The 6,450-nt window shown below is 39.1% G+C and overlaps 1 pseudogene; it reads left to right on the top strand.

Annotated features, from left to right (window-relative positions):
* Positions 1–4,240: 4,240 nt before the first annotated feature.
* On the top strand, positions 4,241–5,547 carry LOC140513088 (alpha-enolase pseudogene; annotated as a pseudogene).
* Positions 5,548–6,450: the final 903 nt, after the last annotated feature.

Raw genomic sequence — 6,450 nt, 5'->3', positions numbered from 1 at the left:
TAGAAATATCATCTCTCTTGATCTTCAAAAGAATTCTAAGAGGAAGGTACTATTATTATCTCCATTTTCTAGATGAGGAAATTGATGTAGATAGAAGTCATTGTCTGTGTCTGCAGCAGAATTCAGGTCTTTCTTTCTCCAGGTCCAGTACTCTGTCTGCTGCACCACTTAGCTGTTCAGGAGAGAGAAGCTCTATTAGTAGTGAAATTGATCTCAGAGAAATGGTGGGGCCACAACTCAGGATGATCAGTTCCAAGATGTGGCCATAAACCTAACATTTCAAAGATCGCTTTGTCATGAAGTACATACAGATAGACACACAGACACACACACGCACACACACACACCTCTGAGTGAAACAGAAATGCCTAAAATCAGCAAATCAGATTGGCCTTTAGTCTGGTTAAAGGGGAGTTATATTTTATCATAGCAATAATAAAGACAAACTTCAACCAAACTGTTAACTTACATAGACCCTAAAGGAAACTAAAGTTAAGTTCATGAACGCTCTTATAACTCAGTCTCATGCTGCATTGTTAATGTTTATGAAGAACATTTTATGTCAGGGCAAAGCTGCCTTCCCCAATGCGAAACTTAAATGCTGGGGATATATCCAGGTCACAGGAATCATTCTTCACAACTCATAATATATCTGTCTTCCATAAATTTCCTCAAATCCTAAAGACAATGTGTTTAAGATGAGTTTATGCTATATTATGCTAGGACAAGTACTAAAATTTTAATATCTTCTATATAGTGTAGGTATTTTGACTTAAAATTTCAGACTTCATGAAATACTTTAGTAGTAGTTACATCAAAAAAAAGCATTTGTTAAGTGCCAATAATGTGCCAAAAATTTTGCTAAGCACAGGGGATGCAATGAAAGAAAAAAAAACAGTCTCTTCTCTTTTTTATAGTACATATACATATATTTTATAGTCTAAATGAGAGATAACTTTCAAGTCACTGTCTTCATGTTTCAAATCACTACATTCCTAACAAATTAGAGAATCTCTGATGGAAGAAACTACCTTTAAGGGAGATTTGTATAGGCCTTCTAGAGAGAGGAAGACTTTACCTTAGGAAGGAGTGAGTGAAACAAACTTAGACCAACTATACAACTATTTCAACACCTTTGAAATGTCAGTGCCTATATCAATATATGACTCCACAACCAAATTCACTCTTTTATGGCCATCTGCATAAATATCAATCCTTTAACCACGACAAGCAAAGTTACAGTGGCTGACAAAGACATTAGCCACCAGAATGGATCATAGTCTGACCATCCTAGTGGGGAAAAAAAATCAGTGAAGACAAGGCAACTCGATTGCAAGGGTTTTATTGCTCCCTGCTATACTTTTAGGGACATCAGGACAGGAGCTGAAAGCACAAAGTTCAGTCACCTAAAATAACCTTAAAGCAACAACCAGAAGAATTAATCCTGCTGTAATCCAGTTTAGATATCTTTAAATCTTCCCAGTGTGGACTGGATGCAAATGAACGCTGAAGAAATGAATGAAAAAATCATTTATTAAGCTATTATTATTTTCAAAGAACTGTACTAAAATCTGTGGGGGAAAAAAGAAAATTGACACAGTCTGCATTATGAAGAAGTTCACCTTCCAATAGGATAGGCAATGCATGTTAGGGAGTTTAGCTCTGGGAAATATTGAAAGGCCCATCTGTCTAGAATTTTCCAAAACTGGGATATGAAAATGCCCACTACTCTTCAGACTTCATTGGCTTCATTCCTTCTTTCCTGAAATAAGTTCCCAGATAGAAGGTATAAAACCTTGGTTCCCAGATATTACATAATTGTTTGCAGGAACTAAGATGCTCTAACAACTCCCTATACCATACTAAATTCCTCAGATTTTGATCTCTAAGCTACTTTTTAGATCTACATTAAGATGAAATATAAAATTTCTAGTCATGTTTTTTGTGGGAAATTGTTATGCATAGCAGACTGTCTTTTGAAGTAACATAAAGGTCATATTCCCCATTTTACTTCTTATTTTTAGCGTATTTCTTATGTTAGGAGGTTGTTATTCAGTCTGACTCTTTGTGACCCCCATATACCATGTCATATGAACGGGGTTTTCTAGCTGCCTTTCATATTAGAAAAGCAACAACAATAAAATCCTTTATGACAGCAACTTGGGAAAAGATAGATGTAAGTTTGGAAAGGTATGTGGGTAAGAAAGGAAGGATAAAATAAAGGTGAGTTGATAAAAGGATGAATGAGAGAAACAAGAGGAGACTGATATTCTGGTGTTCAGTGGAGTGAACATTAAAATTGCTCTTCTAGAGTTGCAGGTGGGAAAAAACCACTTTATATGAAAACAATTGAACAGTCAAGTGTTATTTTCACCTCTACATCTATGAGAGTTGCCTGATCACACCTATTTTCCAGGCAAAATTCTGTTGCTGAAGAATCTGAGAAAGCAGTGAGTGTTTGGATGCTGCAAGGATGAGAATTAGAGAACCTGCTGAAAGTCACTGCATTAGTCAATAAACATATATTATGTACTTTCTATGTGCTAGGCAATGTGCTAGTCATTGATGATGCCAATAAAAGCAAAAGACCTTTTGTACTTTCAAGCAACTAAACTTCTAATAGAGAAGCTCATTCTAATCAGGAAAGCTCAGTTGTTAAGGACAACATGGCAGATTAAAGAAGAAGTCATACATTAAGTGTTGAATCCTCCCAGAATCAAAATAAGAACCTGAGTTAGAGGAAAGTGAGACTTCATTCAGTTTTTCGACGAAGCAGTGATGTATTATGAGAGATATCTTTAGGAAAGCTGGTGCCCACTCATTTCATAGTTTTAACCTTCCTCTCTATAAAGAAGTACTACTAAACACTGACAAGGTGGGTGAAGAATATACTTGACCCTCCCCTCTGATCAACCTCTTGTTGGTTGACTTGTCCACCCTATAAAATATGTAGTGAATTCTGAGTTTCTAGTGCATCATCTCTCTGCATAACACTTCATCATTCATTTATTGTAAACCATGACTATTCACTTCACTGAACAAAGTTTAGATGTCTTTAGAATTAATTTCAATTAAAATTATTGTAGGCATAATAATAGCTAGCATTTATATAATGCTTCAAAGTTTCCAAAATATTTCACATATATAGTTTCATTTGATCTCACAAAAACCCTATGAGGTAGATGGTATTATGTCCCTCATTTTACGAATGAGAAAGTTGCGGCAAAGGGAGGTTGTGACTTGCCCAGGGTTTCAATAGTAGTATATACCTAAAAGAAGACTTGACTTCTGTTCTTCTTAACTCCAAGCCTAGCACTCTACCCTCTATGCTACCTACATGTGACAGGTAAACTGTTTTGCAGGTTCTACTCATTTTATTCTACATCAGTTCATTTAAGTCTTCTCAAGTTCCTCTGAATTCTTCAGATTTATCATTTTGATAGTACAATCACATTCCATTCTATTCATATGTCAAGGCTTGTTTAAAAATTCCCCAGCTGAAGGCATTCACACTGTTTCCAGTTCTTGACAACTAAAAGTGTGGCTAAAAATATGGGTCCTTTCCCTATGTGTTTGACCTCTTTATGATTTATTCTGGTAATTGAATTTTAAGGTCAAAGAGCACATATTGTTTAATGACATTTAAGGTAAAATTCTAAAAAGGTTTCCAGAAAGATCTGACCTATTTACAGCAGAGGATTAGTATACATGCCCTGCCAGAATTTCTCCAAAAACATCTACTTTGAAGTTTTGTGAGTTTTGTCAGTTTTCTGTCCTATCATTCCAAGCTGATTCTACCTTACTCCCAGTCAAGTACTTCTATACTTCAGCCAAACTGACCTCTCTGCTTTTCCCCTCATCTAACATCTCATTTTCCACTTTTGTGCCTTTGCACTTAGGTTCCTGTAATGTTCTTTTCCTCCATCATTATGAATTGATTTTGTATATATCATCTAAGTATTTACCTATGAGCATGGATGATTGCCTTGTTAGAAAGTAAACTCCTCCCCTCGGCCTCTGTTCTCTGACCTCAGAGGAGGAAGCCCCATCCAGAAACTCAACATGTCTATTTACAAGATCCAGGCAAGAGAGATCTTTGACTGTCGTGGAAACCCTACTGTTGAAGTTGATCTCTACACTGAAAAAGGTCAATTCTGAGCTGCTGTGCCCAGTGGTGTTTCTACTGGTATCCATGAAGCCCTGGAGCTCCAAGACAATGATAAGACCTGCTACATGGGGAAAGGTTTCTCAAAAGCGGTTGAGCACAACAATAAAACTATTGCCCCGACCTTGATTAGCAAGTAATTGAATGTTGTGTAGCAAGAGAAGATCGACAAATTGATGATAGAGATGGATGGCACTGAAAATAAATCTAAATTTGGTGCAAATGCCATTTTGGGAGTGTCTCTGGCTGTTTGTAAGGCCGGAGCTGCTGAGAAAGGTGTCTCCCTGTACCGGCACATTGCTGACCTTCAGGCAACAATGAAGTCATCCTGCCTGTTCTAGCCTTCAACGTGATAAATGGTGGCTCCCATGCTGGTAACAAATTGGCCTTGCAGGAGTTTATGATCCTCCCTGTTGGAGCAGCAAACTTTAAGAAGGCCATGCGCATTGGAGCTGAGGTCTACCACAACTTGAAGAGTGTGATTAAGCAGAAATACATACAAGATGCCACCAACGTAGGGGATGAAGGTGGCCTTTGCTCCTAACATCCTAGAGAATAAAGAAACTCTGGATCTGCTAAAGGATGCTATTGGTGAGGCTTGCTATACTGGTCATAACTGGCATGGATGTTGCTGCCTCTGAATTCTTCTGATCTGGGAAATATGATTCAGACTTCAAGTCTCCTGATGATTCCAGCAGATACATCTCCCCTTCTGAGCTTGGGGACTTCTACAAGAGCTTCATCAAGGATTATCCATTGATGCCTATTGAAGATCCCTTTGACCAGGATGATTGGGAAGCTTGGAAAAATTTCACTGCTACTGCCGGCATCCAGGTGGTAGGAGATGATCTCACAGTGACCAATCCCAGGCGAATTGAAAAGGCTGTGAATGAGAAGGCCTGCAATTGCCTCCTACTCAAAGTGAACCAGATTGGCTCCGTGACTGAATCTCTCCAGGCATGCAAACTGGCTCAATCCGATGGGTGGGGAGTAATGGTTTCCCATCGTTCTGGGGAGACTGAAGATACCTTCATTGCAGACCTGGTGGTGGGTCTCTACACTGGGCAGATCAAGACTGGTGCCCCCTGCCTATCTAAGTGTCTGGCCAAGTATAACCAGCTTCTCAGAACTGAGGAAGAGCTGGGCAGCAAGGCTAAATTTGCTGGAAGGAACTTCAGAAATGCTCGGGCCAAGTAAGCTCTGTGACTAGGAGGCCTAAGAGCTCACAGGTGCTAATCACCTCTATAGAAATCTGCTCCTGTCCTAAGAATGGGCAGCACCAAGTACTAGACCAGTCTTGTTTTGGGGACAGGGGCCTCTGCTGCTTAACTTCCCTCTCCCTTCAACCTTTCTGTGATGTTCTCACTGCTTCGTTAGAACTGTCTTATACTGAAGACTACCTGATCATCTGACTCCCTGTCAGAACACCCTTTATCATCTTGTGACTGGGATAGATTGACCTGTTCTCACCCCCAACCCTGGTGTTGATGTGTGGAGCCATGTACTTGTGATGAAGCCCAATGAGCCCACAGGCCAAATCCTTAGTGGCTTCTATGTGGAGAATAAAAGTATTCAGTAACCACTCCCCCCTCCCCCCCAAAAAAAAGTAAACTCCTGGAAGGCAAGGATTTCTTCACATTTGCATTTTTATCCTTATTGCAGAGGAACACACGTCGTGTTATAGTGGCTTAATATTGTCGTTATTGCATGTGTCTTTTGATTGAATGACAAAGAAGAGGAGTTCTTGGATCAAGTGTTGAAATCCCTGGATAAGAAAGGAGTCAGAGTTAGTAATGAGAACAGGACTTTATTAAGCCCCTATCATATGCCAGATACTATGCACATTACAAATATTGTTTGCTCCTCACACCAATCAGGGGGGTGGGTACTAAGACCTCCATATCACTGCTTGGGAATCTGAGGTTAAGAAACTTGCTCAGGGCTCCATAGTTACTAAGTGTTCAAAAACATATCTGGACTAAAGGTACTTTTTCATTTTAAATTTATTTATTTTTAGTTTTCAACATTCACTTCCACAAGATTTTGAGTTCCAAACTTTCTCCCCATCTCTCCTCTCCAGTTCACCCCAAAGGAGCATTCATGCTGATTATCCCTTCCCCCAATTTGCCCTCCCTTCTGTCACATCTGTCCCTTCTCTTATCACCATCCCCTCTGTTTTCTTGTAGAACAAGATAGATTTCTATACCCCATTGTCTGTATATCTTATTTCCCAGTTTAATATAAAAACAATTTAAACTTTCCTTTTTAAAACTTTGAGATTCACC

The sequence above is a fragment of the Notamacropus eugenii genome, chromosome 7, assembly GCF_028372415.1.
Source record: "Notamacropus eugenii isolate mMacEug1 chromosome 7, mMacEug1.pri_v2, whole genome shotgun sequence".
NCBI classification, from domain to species: domain Eukaryota; kingdom Metazoa; phylum Chordata; class Mammalia; order Diprotodontia; family Macropodidae; genus Notamacropus; species Notamacropus eugenii.
The sequence above is the reverse complement of the archived record's forward strand: the minus strand, read 5'-3'. Positions and strand labels throughout refer to the sequence as shown.